At 36.4% G+C, this 18,410-nt stretch overlaps 2 long non-coding RNA genes across 2 annotated transcripts; both read left to right on the top strand.

The window, feature by feature from the left end:
- Positions 1-2,932: 2,932 nt before the first annotated feature.
- LOC144211589 (uncharacterized) lies at positions 2,933-10,414 on the top strand. The gene is made up of 2 exons (XR_013329627.1): positions 2,933-8,383; positions 8,774-10,414. It is a non-coding gene; the product is annotated as an uncharacterized LOC144211589 (long non-coding RNA).
- Positions 10,415-11,234: 820 nt separating this feature from the next.
- On the top strand, positions 11,235-18,196 carry LOC144211634 (uncharacterized). The gene is made up of 2 exons (XR_013329632.1): positions 11,235-16,165; positions 16,556-18,196. It is a non-coding gene; the product is annotated as an uncharacterized LOC144211634 (long non-coding RNA).
- The last annotated feature ends 214 nt before the right edge of the window (positions 18,197-18,410 follow it).

Below are 18,410 nucleotides of genomic sequence, written 5' to 3'. Positions count from 1 at the left end.
CTATATCTCTATATCTCTATACCTCTATACCTCTATATCTCTATATCTCTATATCTCTATATCTCTATATCTCTATCTCTCTATCTCTCTATCTCTCTATCTCTATATCTCTATATCTCTATATCTCTATATCTCTATATCTCTATATCTCTCTCTATCTCTATATATCTCTATCGCTCTATATATCTATCTATCTCTATCTCTCTATATATCTATCTATCTCTATCTCTCTCTATATCTCTATCTATCTCTATCTCTCTATATCTATCTATCTATCTCTATATCTATCTATCTCTATATCTATCTATCTCTATATCTATCTATCTCTATATCTATCTATCTCTATATCTATCTATCTCTATATCTCTATATCTATCTATCTATATATCTATCTATCTCTATATCTCTATATCTCTATATCTCTATATCTCTATATCTCTATATCTCTATATCTCTATATCTCTATATCTCTATATCTCTATATCTCTATATCTCTATATCTCTATATCTCTATATCTCTATATCTCTATATCTCTATATCTCTATATCTCTATCTCTATCTCTCTATCTCTCTATCTCTCTATATCTCTATATCTCTATATCTCTATATCTCTATATCTCTATATCTCTATATCTCTATATCTCTATATCTCTATATCTCTATACCTCTATACCTCTATATCTCTATATCTCTATATCTCTATATCTCTATATCTCTATATCTCTATATCTCTATATCTCTATCTCTCTATCTCTCTATCTCTCTATCTCTCTATCTCTCTATCTCTCTATCTCTATATCTCTATATCTCTCTCTATCTCTATATATCTCTATCTCTCTATATATCTATCTATCTCTATCTCTCTATATATCTATCTATCTCTATCTCTCTCTATATCTCTATCTATCTCTATCTCTCTATATCTCTATCTATCTCTATCTCTCTACATATCTATCTATCTCTATCTCTCTATTTATCTATCTATCTATCTCTATATCTCTATCTATCTCTCTCTATGTCTATATCTCTCTCTATCTCTCTCTATGTCTATATCTCTCTCTATCTCACTCTGTCTATATCTCTCTATCTCACTCTATCTCTATATCTCTATCTATCTCTCTCTATCTCTATATCTATTTCTATATCTATCTCTATATCTATATATGTGCATGTATATACATATATACACGCTCCTATACACGCAAATACGCATATATACACTAACTAACAATCCAAAAGTTGCAATGTCATTTTTATTTCAATATTGTTCAGCCCCAATTTTAATGGAAACATCTTTTTGGTGAATTGCTTTTGTCTGTATTATGGATACACTAACTAACAATCAAAAAGTTGCAATGTCATTTTTATTTCAATATTGTTCAGCCCCAATTTTAATGTAACCATCTTTTTGGTGAATTGCTTTTGTCTTTATAATGCAGATTCATTCCTGCCGATGGAGGAGGAGATGCTGGAGGCAGAGGAGTTCAACTTTTCCCGGGTCACCTCTGATCAGGAGAGTAATGGCTCGGGCACATTTTGTATTAAACAGGAACCCTAAAATCTCTTCTCTTTCTCTCTTCAAAAAGTTGAAGTATGATTAATCAATGTTAGTTCAAATTAAACTTAAAGGCACATATTTCTAATTGAGATGTAGGGTATAAAGAGAACATTTTAAGTTCTACATCGCTTGGAGAAGAACACCTTGTGTGTTTATAGATTGCAGATAATTTATTTCTCATCCCTCGCAATATTCAACAAAGCTAAAATATTTTTTTAACATGTTAAACATTTTCCGCTGCAGCTCTTAGATACCGTATCAATCTGAGCTGCTCCAGGCCTGTATAGACTGTGATTAAGTATTTATTGAGCTCTTTTTTCTTCTTCTAAGATTGTATCATACATTTGTAACGAAACCATTCTGAATTTTATGAGAAAAAAGAAGCGGCTACAAAGAAGAGTAAATATGATATCTACATGTAGGATTTGTTTTTACATATGTACAAAAAAAGTTTGGTTGTTTTAGTGTAGTCTCGTCACTGATGTAATGATCGACCCCCCTGGTTATTGTTCAAGTGTGCAGCTGGATTTGCTTCTTTTTGATCAGGAAAGGCAGTGACATAACAGGAAGTTGCTGAGAGGTAATCGATGGACAAAACAAACATGAATAAGCACCAATTTTAAGTGCCTAAACCTGTTAATCAATATATATATATATATATATATATATATATATATATATATATATATATATATATATATATATATATATATATATATATATATATATATATATATATATATATATATATATATATATATATATATATATATATATATATATATATATATATATATATATATATATATATATATATATATATATATATATATATATATATATATATATATATATATATATATAATATATAATATATATATAGATACAGATATAGATATATATATATATATATATATATATATATATATATATATATATATATATATATAATATATAATATATATATAGATACAGATATATATATATATATATATATATATATATATATATATATATATATATATATATATATATATATATATATATATATATATATATATATATATATATATATATATATATATATATATATATATATATATATATATATATATATATATATATATATATATATATATATATATATATATATATATATATATATATATATATATATATATATATATATATATATATATATATATATATATATATATATATATATATATATATATATATATATATATATATATATATATATATATATATATATATATATATATATATATATATATATATATATATATATATATATATATATATATATATATATATATATATAATAGTATATACATAGATATACATACCATTACAGTGGGGAAAATAAGTATTTAGTCCACCAATTGTCCAAGTTATCCTGTTTGAAAAGATTAGAGAGGCCTGTAATTGTCAGCATGGGTAAAGACAGAATGTTGGAAAAAAACATTGAAAATTACATTGATTCATTTTTAAAGATTTTTTTTCCAAATTAAAGTGGAAAATTAGTATTTGATTACCTACAAACAAGCGAGATTTTTGGCTGTATAACGAGGTCTCCACACGTTACCTCTATTAATAGCATCTATTTTAACTCTTTATCGGTATAAAAGACACCTGTCCACAACCTCAGTCTCTCACACTCCAAACTCCACTATGGCCAGGACCAAAGAACGGTCGAAAGACACCAGAGACAAAATTGTAGACCTGCACTAGGCTGAGAAGACTGAATCTGCAATAGGTAAAATGCTTGGTGTAAAGAAATCAACTGTGTGAACAATTATGTGACTTTTTTTATTACTTATGTTTTTTTTACTGGGAAGATGCACTTTGGAGTACACTTGGAGTAGCACTACCCTTTTTATTATACGCAGCTGTGTATGATGACAATAAAGGCTTTTGATTTGATTAGAAAGATAAGAATTAGATTAGAAAATGGAAGACATACCAGACCACTGATAATCTCCCTCAATCTGGGGTTCCATGCAAGATCTCACCCCGTGGCGTCAAAATGATAACAAGAATGGTGAGCAAAAATCCCAGAACCACACGAAGGCACCTAGTGAATGACCTACAGAGAGCTGGGACCACAGTAACAAAGTCTACTATCAGTAACACAATGCGCCACCAGGGATTTAAATCCTGCACTGCCTAACGCTCGAGAGCATTTAGATCAGTGGTTTTCAAAGTGGGCGGTACCGCCCCCCGGGGGGCGGTGTGAACTTTCAGGGGGGCGCTGACGAATAAACAGGCGAATGGGGGGCGTTGAAATAGTGAAGGGGGCGATGGAGCAATTACAGTAAAATGTGACGTTGGTGTTTGTAGAAAGACCGGAAAAATTGATTGTCTGTAATAAAAAGTCGACAAAAAACAAGCTTTATTGAAACAAGAAACGTTGTCTGCTCGAGCGCTCACGAGCAGCGCGCATATACCGTATATCACTAATTGTCGCGAGTTTATCGTCGATGCAGGCGACTGGGGAAACCACCACCATCCAGTCAGCCGCAGAGGAGCACACAATAGCGCGCCGGCAACGCTTAACCACAGACGTATGCGCACAGCGACCGGCTTAATGCATCAGCTATCAATTTTTATGATTCGAGGTGAACTGCGCATTGGTCTATTAAAAGAAACGAAATTAGCGAATAATATCTGAGGCGCCTGTCTTCTATTTATTTAAGCTTCTCTCCACATGCAAGTCAGTTTTTATAGCTGCCAGAAAGCAGTAGTCGTTCTAGCGTTCGTTGGAAAGGGGTAAAGAGGGGGGCGTTGGCATTTTGGCCCGGCGGTGAAGGGGGCGGTGGCCAAAAAAGTTTGAAAATCACTGATTTAGATGATCCGGAAGAGGAGTTGGAGAATGTTATTGCCAGATGAAACCAAAATATAACTTTTTGATAGGCCATGTATCGAGATTTTCTGTGAAAATATCTTTTCATCACCAAGAACTTTGCATATGAGACGTGGTTGTCATGACAATCATCCCAAACACACAGCCAGGTAAAAAAAGGATAGGCTTTGTAAGAAGCATTTCAACATCCTGGAGTGGCCTAACCAGACCACAGATCTCAACCTCATAGAAAATCTGTGGAATGAGTTGAAAGTCCATGTTGCCCAACGACATCCCCAAATACTTATTTTCCACCATGATAATCAGTTAAAACAAGTGCTATTAATACAGGTGACGAGTCTAGGCCTCATTAGACTTCTTTGACAGCGAGAAATCTTGCTGGTTTGTAGGTGACCAAATACTTATTTTCCACTGTAATTTGGAAATAAATTCTTTAAAACTTCAAACAATGTGACTTTTTTTTCAATTCTGTCTCTCAGGGTTGAGGTTTACCCATGATGACAATTGCAGGCCCCTATTCTTTTCAAGCAGGGTATCTTGCACAATTGGTGGTTGACTAGATACTTAATTTACCCACTGTATATATATATTTCATCACATTTTCTGAACCGCCTTATCCTCATTAGGGCCAGGGTGCTGCAGTCTATCCCAGCTGACTCAATGAACTTAAAATACTGCAATCATAGGGAAAATATTTACTCTCCTTTTGATAAGCATTGCCCTGTAAAAGTATTTGCCCTTTCCTGATTTCTGTTTTTTGCATATTTATCACACAAAGGTTTTGACAAAGTAAATTTTCGTATGACACAGAGAAAACACAAGGAAAAAGAATATGCGGTCTTTAAATGATTTTATTTACCACGGCAAATAAATTACAAACTTGTCTGTGAAAAAGTAATACCCCCTTAATGTATCCTTTTCCGTGTGTGTGTGCTTGTGTGAATCTGTCTGTGTGTGTTCGTTCCCAATGGACTCTAAAAAGTCTAGGTTAATATATCTGAAAATTTACACAGTTATGCTTTGAACTTCTGTGGGTGTAATAGAATAGGTTTTGTATCTAAATTTTTCTTACAGCGACCGAAAATCAATAATCGAAAAAAAATCGGGTTTCCAAAAAAATGGTCCGATTCACACCAAATTTGACACAATCAAACGCCGTCTGCCGCAGGGATTTTAATCCGGATTTTCAAGATCAGGGGGGTCTTAAGAGCAAAGAAAACCAAAAAAATATGATAACCCATATGCCCCTATTGCGACTAAACTGTCTGCTGGATTTCAACAAAAATTGGCAGGGTTTGGAATTTGGCCCTTGAGTCCATGCCAGGTTTCACAGTTTTCGACAGAGCCACAATTTGACAATCAATAACAAAACCCGGTATTTCCCGAAAACACTTTTCAGAAAAAATAAGGTCAGCCTGCATTGAAGCGGAAGGACAAATTGGGGTAAAACCTAGCGGCATCTTGTACACCACGCTCAAACTATTAATTGGCATACCATGCATACAAAGTAAAGAACAACAATCTCGGTTGAATCTCGACCTTTTTGGAAACCCACATCCCTAATTCACCCTAATCGATTGCCTCCAGCCTTACAAGAAGACGGGGTGCGCAGAAGTGTGAATGTTAGTGTGCAGTAAAAAGGAAGTGCGCTTCCCTTTAAAACATACGGCCTGCGCACAGTTATACTGCACGTGGCACGTTGGGAAATTTGAACAGTGATGATAGGTGTCTTACGCGCCTACTTTGACCACACAAACACACATAAACGAGCACTACTCCCAAGCCATACTCAAGGCCCAGCAACACCGGGCTCGTCTGCTTGTATATACTTATACATACATATATAGAATCATACTTCTACTTACGAAATGAATTGGCTCCAGAACCTTTTTCCTAGCATGAACATTTTGTACGTCGAGGTGCACTTTATATATAATTTCTCTAATGTGATCCACGGCCCTCACACAACTACCAACTACCTTATTTAAGCCGCTATTGTCAGACAAAAAAAAATATGACTGAATCGAGGGTACGGCTTATATGCGTATAAAAACACGACATGCAAAAAAACTGCAAATTGACGGCGCTTTGACACGATGACATCACGACAAAATAGCGCCGTTGCATCATGCATGACTCAAGCGAATGCGGCCGATACTTTCATTTATTTCAAAATAGAAAAAAGATGAACTGATAAAACGCTAAACTAAATTTATATTTGACGGTTATGAATGAAATTCAAGAGAAAACAAACATGCATATCTTGCATAAAACGTAAAAACACCTTACGCTCCCGTCACTGCTCGCTCAGGGTACAACCATCTTACAGAGGTCCTGGGCAGCCATCTTAACTAGGGCAGTGCCGTCTAAACCTAAAACATCGCTCTGACTGGCCAGCCGCGAGAGACTTGATTTTGAAACAAAACAAAATTCCACTTTGATATTCTTTTCGTCGCATTTCTTGTTTGAAAGTGACAACTATTGGAGAAATATGAACCATCGAAAGAATTTAGATATTTTGACATTAGAAGCAATAGGGCTGCCACAACATTCTAAACTTCTGGTAAGAAATTTGTAATTTCTGTTGTTAGAAAGCATCAGGTTCTCATCAAGACAGACTTCTTTTTTCAAATTGAATAATTTGATCATTTGCATTTACATTTATTAACTTCCTTATGATATTCACCCTAATAATGTGCTTTTGATTCATACACTATCTCAGAAATATGACTTGTGATGATTTTTCTTAAGATTTTTCCTTTAAAGTATCACATTTGTCCTCCCTGTTAAAACCATGCTATGGAGGTGAAAATTGGGAATCAGGGGGTGGCTTATACGCGAGAAATTGTAAAATTAAAAAACTTCAAGGCAATTTTCAGGGTGTGGCTTATACGCCCCGGTGGCTTACATGTGAGTAAATAAGGTAAACCCTTTCAAATTTGTCAAGTGTCCCAATTTTGTATAAAAGATGAGAGAAAATATAAAAAAATGAGAAAATTATAAGGAAAGTATTTATTAATGTCTTCAAATAAATAAAGGATATAAAAATGTATCCAGTGCTGCTGAAATAGTTCCTTCCGCGGCCGTTAATCAGAGATGTGATACCTGCATGACTGAGTGACTCCTAGACCCAAGAGGGAGCCGACTGTAACACTCTGCGTCACACCGCAGCTCCATGATCTCCAGCTAGAGGGGGTCTGAAGCGTCATCAGAGTTCACAAAAAAGAGGAAAAAAGCTTGATTTTCAATAGTTGCAAATTCCCCAAAGCACTGAAACTCCCCAACCAGAAATTAGATGTCTTTTGCAAACGTTGTCATATGTCCACTGATATTGTTCCGTGGGAAACTGGTCATTATTTTCTCCAGCGATTAGAAATGTGTGGTGTATTGTGCCGTGCCTATGACAGGTCCCTTTGTAACAGTAGCAGCTTGGTCCAAAAGGCATTGATGTGTGAATACAGTTGGTTTATCGCCACATTTTTTTTCAAAAACAAAAAATCCCAAATCAGCCAACCAAACAGTATTGTTGTGGCATTGGTTGGCCCTTTTTGTCAAGAACTGTCCATTTTTTTCCCTGAGAGAGGCGCTGCCACTCGGACCTCGGACTGAACCATTTCACGTCTTAGTGATACAAAACATCTCCATATTGAGCCTGCATGTCAAAAAGAAACTGCTGAAACTAGCGGTACAGTGGCATAGTGCTTTGGCGCAATTCTAATTGATAGCTTTTATCTGTAGTTTCATAACCTTGTCACATTTCATGTGTGGCACATTGAACTTTTTAATGAATGATACTTTGGAGTCTAATAGCGCTGAGTCCTTCGCTGATTTTGTTACAGACATGGGTTGATAATGCCCTCCGGTCGCCAGCCATGGCAGGTGCTCCCAGTGAATTTCTACTATTTTAGCTTCCCGTCTCTACGCCATAAAGACTCTGAAGGTCCGTGAGCTCTTCACTAACGTTCATGATATTGTCCACTCTTCAAAAAAAATCAGTCACAGATTCCTTTTGCCTCTCTTTCTCTTAACATCTAATGAAACATCTTCAATTCTCTATACCACTGTGTTATGAGCCAGACAAACATTGGCAAACTCTTGCGTCTTTGCCTTTAATAAATTCAAATTCAGTAAAAAGTGTGCAGTGCTTTGCAATCAGCAATGCCACCTCGTTAAAACTCATTAAAACAGCTTGCAGTTTCTTGACATTTTCACAGCATTCGTGGCCAGTTAGCTTGTTGAAGTTAGTATGTTTCATCTGGTTGTGCCATTCTTTATATTAAATTCCTTTAAGACAGCTAGAGTCTCATCGACTTTCCTTTTTTATTTACAGTCACCATGTTAGAAATGGGCTTGGTGAAACCATCACGCAAGGCCAAGCGTCAAAGCGGGCAGGGCCTGACACAGCCACTTCCATCTTGCAAACAAATGTAAAGTAGCTTATTTTGTTTAAGTGTTTTTTGCAGCTCGAGCAGGCCATATAGTATTATTGATTTTATGACAGATGTCTTACACCGATAAAAACTTAAACACGTTCCCCAATTAGGACGTTGGACATTCTGCGCTAGACCAACGGCTTCACAGCGATTGTGCGTCTGAACTGAGCAGCTTTTGTTTTTTTTTATTTATTCAGTGTTGTGGGTTCATTTTAAGGACTTAATCAATAATTCTATACTTTTATTTTTTGTGAAATATACTCCCCAACGTGCGTGCATGGCTGTGTATATGTTGCAATATTTTTAAATATTCAACATTTTTTTGAAACTGATATGACTTCATTTGAAACTGATAGAACTCAGGGGCGGCTAATGGGAGATTAGTTAGTGCGTTGGGCTCATAGTTCTGAAATCAAGCGGTCAATCCCAGTTTAGGACCTTTCTGTGTTTAGTTTTCATGTTCACCCCAGGTTTGCATAGGTTTTCTCCGGCTATTCCGGTTTCTGTTTGGGTGGAAAAGCTGCACCCCCTTGGCTCTCTCCCGAATCTGTTTGAAATCTGTGCTCTGAATTCTTGCTGTGTGTGAGTGTAAGGATGAATGGTTGTTAGCCTCGTTATCGTCTGCATTTGGCTGGCCACTAATTCAGGGTGTGCTCTGCCTGGTGCCGGTAGTTGGGTGGGATATGCCCCAGCACCCCTAGGACCCTTGTGAGGATTACTGCTACATAAACTGAATGAATGTATGATACAATCCACAAAATAATCCCTTCATGCCCTGATCGTTAAGCCTATTTACATAAAATATCACATTTTTCTTAGAATAATAACTTCAAAAGACAAACAACAATAAGATGCTCGTTACCGACCCCAAGATAGGGCTGTGGATGTTGTCCGTATAGTATTAAGGCAATAATTTGGTGAGACAATATTTGAAATAATTGCTGAATTCATCAATCTTTTTTGAGGGGTTGGTATCTCTTACTTCGTGTTCTGTAATATGTGGATGTCAGTTTCCACTAAGAAAATCATAAATCATGTTTAATTGTTGCATTCTTACTGTATGGGCTGTTTTCCAGGTGTTATTTTGAAAACGTAATTCATGTCTTTTTCCTGCTTCTTAACTGGGAGTATATGATATTGTATGTAAAAAAAAACATTGTATCATCCAGTCTTTTCTTGGATACTAACACGTGTCTTTTTTTATGTGGTCTACCTGAAATACTTAAAAAATATATTGTGGTGCTATCTATATTTGATAACAATGACATGGCTTTCCATTCCTATGAAAATGCTTTGAGTTGAAGTTTCTTTTGTAAAAACTATTTTGGGAATACATATTCAAATCAATGTGCACATACAACCTGATTCGTTACTACGTAATGTTGTGGTGTGCTTCAACTTTGATAGATTGTATAAATATTTTTTCTCAAAAAAGGGTTATATTGGTTATCAGGGATTCTTTTTGGCATGGACATTTACTGATTTTTTTTGTAAGTTTGCCTGTTTACATTGAATAAAATGGCCAATGATTTAATTAATTGTGTGTGCCTCTGTGCATCTTGTATGTTCTATTGAAGGTTTTTTTGAAGATTGATTTTCTTTTTGTTTCGCCTGAAATCAAGTATAACTTCTCTTTTTACAAATAGGCAAATGTCTAACAAATGTTTTAAAATTTGGGGGGCCAGAGAAATTTACTTTGAAAGTTGACAGCTTTTAAAATCTTAGATTAATCTGTGTAGTCACAACAGTAAAGAACTTGTTCAATACTCGTGTTGTGACATTCATCAACGAATGGAATCCTATGAACAGTTAACATGAAATATGTTCCCATCTTTCATATCATGTTTGATTGTAAGGTGTTGGATATTCACTTTTTTTACAGTCCGTTTGATGAAACGTCCGTTCGACGAACTTTCCGTCGACCAAACGTCTGGGTACCGCTGCTACACAAACTCAAGAGACTTCACTAGAAAAGTAGCCAAGGGGGCCATTGAAAGAAAACGCAACCATTCCCTTTATTTAGAAACTCAAAGTCGATCACCTAGCGTCGTAACTAAAAAAATACCTCGGCCTAGTTCCTTATTTTGTTTGCAGAAAAATGTCTACATGAATGTTTTGTGTGCAGTGTGCCTGTCTCTTTTAAGTCACATCAATTAAAAAAAAAAAATATATATATATATATATATATATATATATATATATATATATATATATATATATATATATATATATATATATATATATATATATATATATATATATATATATATATATATATATATATATATATATATATATATATATATATATATATATATATATATATATATATATATATATATATATATATATACTACCCTTTTTATTATACGCAGCTGTGTATGATGACAATAAAGGCTTTTGATTTGATTAGAAAGATAAGAATTAGATTAGAAAATGGAAGACATACCAGACCACTGATAATCTCCCTCAATCTGGGGTTCCATGCAAGATCTCACCCCGTGGCGTCAAAATGATAACAAGAATGGTGAGCAAAAATCCCAGAACCACACGAAGGCACCTAGTGAATGACCTACAGAGAGCTGGGACCACAGTAACAAAGTCTACTATCAGTAACACAATGCGCCACCAGGGATTTAAATCCTGCACTGCCTAACGCTCGAGAGCATTTAGATCAGTGGTTTTCAAAGTGGGCGGTACCGCCCCCCGGGGGGCGGTGTGAACTTTCAGGGGGGCGCTGACGAATAAACAGGCGAATGGGGGGCGTTGAAATAGTGAAGGGGGCGATGGAGCAATTACAGTAAAATGTGACGTTGGTGTTTGTAGAAAGACCGGAAAAATTGATTGTCTGTAATAAAAAGTCGACAAAAAACAAGCTTTATTGAAACAAGAAACGTTGTCTGCTCGAGCGCTCACGAGCAGCGCGCATATACCGTATATCACTAATTGTCGCGAGTTTATCGTCGATGCAGGCGACTGGGGAAACCACCACCATCCAGTCAGCCGCAGAGGAGCACACAATAGCGCGCCGGCAACGCTTAACCACAGACGTATGCGCACAGCGACCGGCTTAATGCATCAGCTATCAATTTTTATGATTCGAGGTGAACTGCGCATTGGTCTATTAAAAGAAACGAAATTAGCGAATAATATCTGAGGCGCCTGTCTTCTATTTATTTAAGCTTCTCTCCACATGCAAGTCAGTTTTTATAGCTGCCAGAAAGCAGTAGTCGTTCTAGCGTTCGTTGGAAAGGGGTAAAGAGGGGGGCGTTGGCATTTTGGCCCGGCGGTGAAGGGGGCGGTGGCCAAAAAAGTTTGAAAATCACTGATTTAGATGATCCGGAAGAGGAGTTGGAGAATGTTATTGCCAGATGAAACCAAAATATAACTTTTTGATAGGCCATGTATCGAGATTTTCTGTGAAAATATCTTTTCATCACCAAGAACTTTGCATATGAGACGTGGTTGTCATGACAATCATCCCAAACACACAGCCAGGTAAAAAAAGGATAGGCTTTGTAAGAAGCATTTCAACATCCTGGAGTGGCCTAACCAGACCACAGATCTCAACCTCATAGAAAATCTGTGGAATGAGTTGAAAGTCCATGTTGCCCAACGACATCCCCAAATACTTATTTTCCACCATGATAATCAGTTAAAACAAGTGCTATTAATACAGGTGACGAGTCTAGGCCTCATTAGACTTCTTTGACAGCGAGAAATCTTGCTGGTTTGTAGGTGACCAAATACTTATTTTCCACTGTAATTTGGAAATAAATTCTTTAAAACTTCAAACAATGTGACTTTTTTTTCAATTCTGTCTCTCAGGGTTGAGGTTTACCCATGATGACAATTGCAGGCCCCTATTCTTTTCAAGCAGGGTATCTTGCACAATTGGTGGTTGACTAGATACTTAATTTACCCACTGTATATATATATTTCATCACATTTTCTGAACCGCCTTATCCTCATTAGGGCCAGGGTGCTGCAGTCTATCCCAGCTGACTCAATGAACTTAAAATACTGCAATCATAGGGAAAATATTTACTCTCCTTTTGATAAGCATTGCCCTGTAAAAGTATTTGCCCTTTCCTGATTTCTGTTTTTTGCATATTTATCACACAAAGGTTTTGACAAAGTAAATTTTCGTATGACACAGAGAAAACACAAGGAAAAAGAATATGCGGTCTTTAAATGATTTTATTTACCACGGCAAATAAATTACAAACTTGTCTGTGAAAAAGTAATACCCCCTTAATGTATCCTTTTCCGTGTGTGTGTGCTTGTGTGAATCTGTCTGTGTGTGTTCGTTCCCAATGGACTCTAAAAAGTCTAGGTTAATATATCTGAAAATTTACACAGTTATGCTTTGAACTTCTGTGGGTGTAATAGAATAGGTTTTGTATCTAAATTTTTCTTACAGCGACCGAAAATCAATAATCGAAAAAAAATCGGGTTTCCAAAAAAATGGTCCGATTCACACCAAATTTGACACAATCAAACGCCGTCTGCCGCAGGGATTTTAATCCGGATTTTCAAGATCAGGGGGGTCTTAAGAGCAAAGAAAACCAAAAAAATATGATAACCCATATGCCCCTATTGCGACTAAACTGTCTGCTGGATTTCAACAAAAATTGGCAGGGTTTGGAATTTGGCCCTTGAGTCCATGCCAGGTTTCACAGTTTTCGACAGAGCCACAATTTGACAATCAATAACAAAACCCGGTATTTCCCGAAAACACTTTTCAGAAAAAATAAGGTCAGCCTGCATTGAAGCGGAAGGACAAATTGGGGTAAAACCTAGCGGCATCTTGTACACCACGCTCAAACTATTAATTGGCATACCATGCATACAAAGTAAAGAACAACAATCTCGGTTGAATCTCGACCTTTTTGGAAACCCACATCCCTAATTCACCCTAATCGATTGCCTCCAGCCTTACAAGAAGACGGGGTGCGCAGAAGTGTGAATGTTAGTGTGCAGTAAAAAGGAAGTGCGCTTCCCTTTAAAACATACGGCCTGCGCACAGTTATACTGCACGTGGCACGTTGGGAAATTTGAACAGTGATGATAGGTGTCTTACGCGCCTACTTTGACCACACAAACACACATAAACGAGCACTACTCCCAAGCCATACTCAAGGCCCAGCAACACCGGGCTCGTCTGCTTGTATATACTTATACATACATATATAGAATCATACTTCTACTTACGAAATGAATTGGCTCCAGAACCTTTTTCCTAGCATGAACATTTTGTACGTCGAGGTGCACTTTATATATAATTTCTCTAATGTGATCCACGGCCCTCACACAACTACCAACTACCTTATTTAAGCCGCTATTGTCAGACAAAAAAAAATATGACTGAATCGAGGGTACGGCTTATATGCGTATAAAAACACGACATGCAAAAAAACTGCAAATTGACGGCGCTTTGACACGATGACATCACGACAAAATAGCGCCGTTGCATCATGCATGACTCAAGCGAATGCGGCCGATACTTTCATTTATTTCAAAATAGAAAAAAGATGAACTGATAAAACGCTAAACTAAATTTATATTTGACGGTTATGAATGAAATTCAAGAGAAAACAAACATGCATATCTTGCATAAAACGTAAAAACACCTTACGCTCCCGTCACTGCTCGCTCAGGGTACAACCATCTTACAGAGGTCCTGGGCAGCCATCTTAACTAGGGCAGTGCCGTCTAAACCTAAAACATCGCTCTGACTGGCCAGCCGCGAGAGACTTGATTTTGAAACAAAACAAAATTCCACTTTGATATTCTTTTCGTCGCATTTCTTGTTTGAAAGTGACAACTATTGGAGAAATATGAACCATCGAAAGAATTTAGATATTTTGACATTAGAAGCAATAGGGCTGCCACAACATTCTAAACTTCTGGTAAGAAATTTGTAATTTCTGTTGTTAGAAAGCATCAGGTTCTCATCAAGACAGACTTCTTTTTTCAAATTGAATAATTTGATCATTTGCATTTACATTTATTAACTTCCTTATGATATTCACCCTAATAATGTGCTTTTGATTCATACACTATCTCAGAAATATGACTTGTGATGATTTTTCTTAAGATTTTTCCTTTAAAGTATCACATTTGTCCTCCCTGTTAAAACCATGCTATGGAGGTGAAAATTGGGAATCAGGGGGTGGCTTATACGCGAGAAATTGTAAAATTAAAAAACTTCAAGGCAATTTTCAGGGTGTGGCTTATACGCCCCGGTGGCTTACATGTGAGTAAATAAGGTAAACCCTTTCAAATTTGTCAAGTGTCCCAATTTTGTATAAAAGATGAGAGAAAATATAAAAAAATGAGAAAATTATAAGGAAAGTATTTATTAATGTCTTCAAATAAATAAAGGATATAAAAATGTATCCAGTGCTGCTGAAATAGTTCCTTCCGCGGCCGTTAATCAGAGATGTGATACCTGCATGACTGAGTGACTCCTAGACCCAAGAGGGAGCCGACTGTAACACTCTGCGTCACACCGCAGCTCCATGATCTCCAGCTAGAGGGGGTCTGAAGCGTCATCAGAGTTCACAAAAAAGAGGAAAAAAGCTTGATTTTCAATAGTTGCAAATTCCCCAAAGCACTGAAACTCCCCAACCAGAAATTAGATGTCTTTTGCAAACGTTGTCATATGTCCACTGATATTGTTCCGTGGGAAACTGGTCATTATTTTCTCCAGCGATTAGAAATGTGTGGTGTATTGTGCCGTGCCTATGACAGGTCCCTTTGTAACAGTAGCAGCTTGGTCCAAAAGGCATTGATGTGTGAATACAGTTGGTTTATCGCCACATTTTTTTTCAAAAACAAAAAATCCCAAATCAGCCAACCAAACAGTATTGTTGTGGCATTGGTTGGCCCTTTTTGTCAAGAACTGTCCATTTTTTTCCCTGAGAGAGGCGCTGCCACTCGGACCTCGGACTGAACCATTTCACGTCTTAGTGATACAAAACATCTCCATATTGAGCCTGCATGTCAAAAAGAAACTGCTGAAACTAGCGGTACAGTGGCATAGTGCTTTGGCGCAATTCTAATTGATAGCTTTTATCTGTAGTTTCATAACCTTGTCACATTTCATGTGTGGCACATTGAACTTTTTAATGAATGATACTTTGGAGTCTAATAGCGCTGAGTCCTTCGCTGATTTTGTTACAGACATGGGTTGATAATGCCCTCCGGTCGCCAGCCATGGCAGGTGCTCCCAGTGAATTTCTACTATTTTAGCTTCCCGTCTCTACGCCATAAAGACTCTGAAGGTCCGTGAGCTCTTCACTAACGTTCATGATATTGTCCACTCTTCAAAAAAAATCAGTCACAGATTCCTTTTGCCTCTCTTTCTCTTAACATCTAATGAAACATCTTCAATTCTCTATACCACTGTGTTATGAGCCAGACAAACATTGGCAAACTCTTGCGTCTTTGCCTTTAATAAATTCAAATTCAGTAAAAAGTGTGCAGTGCTTTGCAATCAGCAATGCCACCTCGTTAAAACTCATTAAAACAGCTTGCAGTTTCTTGACATTTTCACAGCATTCGTGGCCAGTTAGCTTGTTGAAGTTAGTATGTTTCATCTGGTTGTGCCATTCTTTATATTAAATTCCTTTAAGACAGCTAGAGTCTCATCGACTTTCCTTTTTTATTTACAGTCACCATGTTAGAAATGGGCTTGGTGAAACCATCACGCAAGGCCAAGCGTCAAAGCGGGCAGGGCCTGACACAGCCACTTCCATCTTGCAAACAAATGTAAAGTAGCTTATTTTGTTTAAGTGTTTTTTGCAGCTCGAGCAGGCCATATAGTATTATTGATTTTATGACAGATGTCTTACACCGATAAAAACTTAAACACGTTCCCCAATTAGGACGTTGGACATTCTGCGCTAGACCAACGGCTTCACAGCGATTGTGCGTCTGAACTGAGCAGCTTTTGTTTTTTTTTATTTATTCAGTGTTGTGGGTTCATTTTAAGGACTTAATCAATAATTCTATACTTTTATTTTTTGTGAAATATACTCCCCAACGTGCGTGCATGGCTGTGTATATGTTGCAATATTTTTAAATATTCAACATTTTTTTGAAACTGATATGACTTCATTTGAAACTGATAGAACTCAGGGGCGGCTAATGGGAGATTAGTTAGTGCGTTGGGCTCATAGTTCTGAAATCAAGCGGTCAATCCCAGTTTAGGACCTTTCTGTGTTTAGTTTTCATGTTCACCCCAGGTTTGCATAGGTTTTCTCCGGCTATTCCGGTTTCTGTTTGGGTGGAAAAGCTGCACCCCCTTGGCTCTCTCCCGAATCTGTTTGAAATCTGTGCTCTGAATTCTTGCTGTGTGTGAGTGTAAGGATGAATGGTTGTTAGCCTCGTTATCGTCTGCATTTGGCTGGCCACTAATTCAGGGTGTGCTCTGCCTGGTGCCGGTAGTTGGGTGGGATATGCCCCAGCACCCCTAGGACCCTTGTGAGGATTACTGCTACATAAACTGAATGAATGTATGATACAATCCACAAAATAATCCCTTCATGCCCTGATCGTTAAGCCTATTTACATAAAATATCACATTTTTCTTAGAATAATAACTTCAAAAGACAAACAACAATAAGATGCTCGTTACCGACCCCAAGATAGGGCTGTGGATGTTGTCCGTATAGTATTAAGGCAATAATTTGGTGAGACAATATTTGAAATAATTGCTGAATTCATCAATCTTTTTTGAGGGGTTGGTATCTCTTACTTCGTGTTCTGTAATATGTGGATGTCAGTTTCCACTAAGAAAATCATAAATCATGTTTAATTGTTGCATTCTTACTGTATGGGCTGTTTTCCAGGTGTTATTTTGAAAACGTAATTCATGTCTTTTTCCTGCTTCTTAACTGGGAGTATATGATATTGTATGTAAAAAAAAACATTGTATCATCCAGTCTTTTCTTGGATACTAACACGTGTCTTTTTTTATGTGGTCTACCTGAAATACTTAAAAAATATATTGTGGTGCTATCTATATTTGATAACAATGACATGGCTTTCCATTCCTATGAAAATGCTTTGAGTTGAAGTTTCTTTTGTAAAAACTATTTTGGGAATACATATTCAAATCAATGTGCACATACAACCTGATTCGTTACTACGTAATGTTGTGGTGTGCTTCAACTTTGATAGATTGTATAAATATTTTTTCTCAAAAAAGGGTTATATTGGTTATCAGGGATTCTTTTTGGCATGGACATTTACTGATTTTTTTTGTAAGTTTGCCTGTTTACATTGAATAAAATGGCCAATGATTTAATTAATTGTGTGTGCCTCTGTGCATCTTGTATGTTCTATTGAAGGTTTTTTTGAAGATTGATTTTCTTTTTGTTTCGCCTGAAATCAAGTATAACTTCTCTTTTTACAAATAGGCAAATGTCTAACAAATGTTTTAAAATTTGGGGGGCCAGAGAAATTTACTTTGAAAGTTGACAGCTTTTAAAATCTTAGATTAATCTGTGTAGTCACAACAGTAAA

The sequence above is a fragment of the Stigmatopora nigra genome, chromosome 18 (assembly GCF_051989575.1).
Source record: "Stigmatopora nigra isolate UIUO_SnigA chromosome 18, RoL_Snig_1.1, whole genome shotgun sequence".
In the NCBI taxonomy this organism is placed as follows: domain Eukaryota; kingdom Metazoa; phylum Chordata; class Actinopteri; order Syngnathiformes; family Syngnathidae; genus Stigmatopora; species Stigmatopora nigra.
Note: the sequence above shows the minus strand (reverse complement) of the source record. Positions and strands in the feature narration are given on the sequence as shown.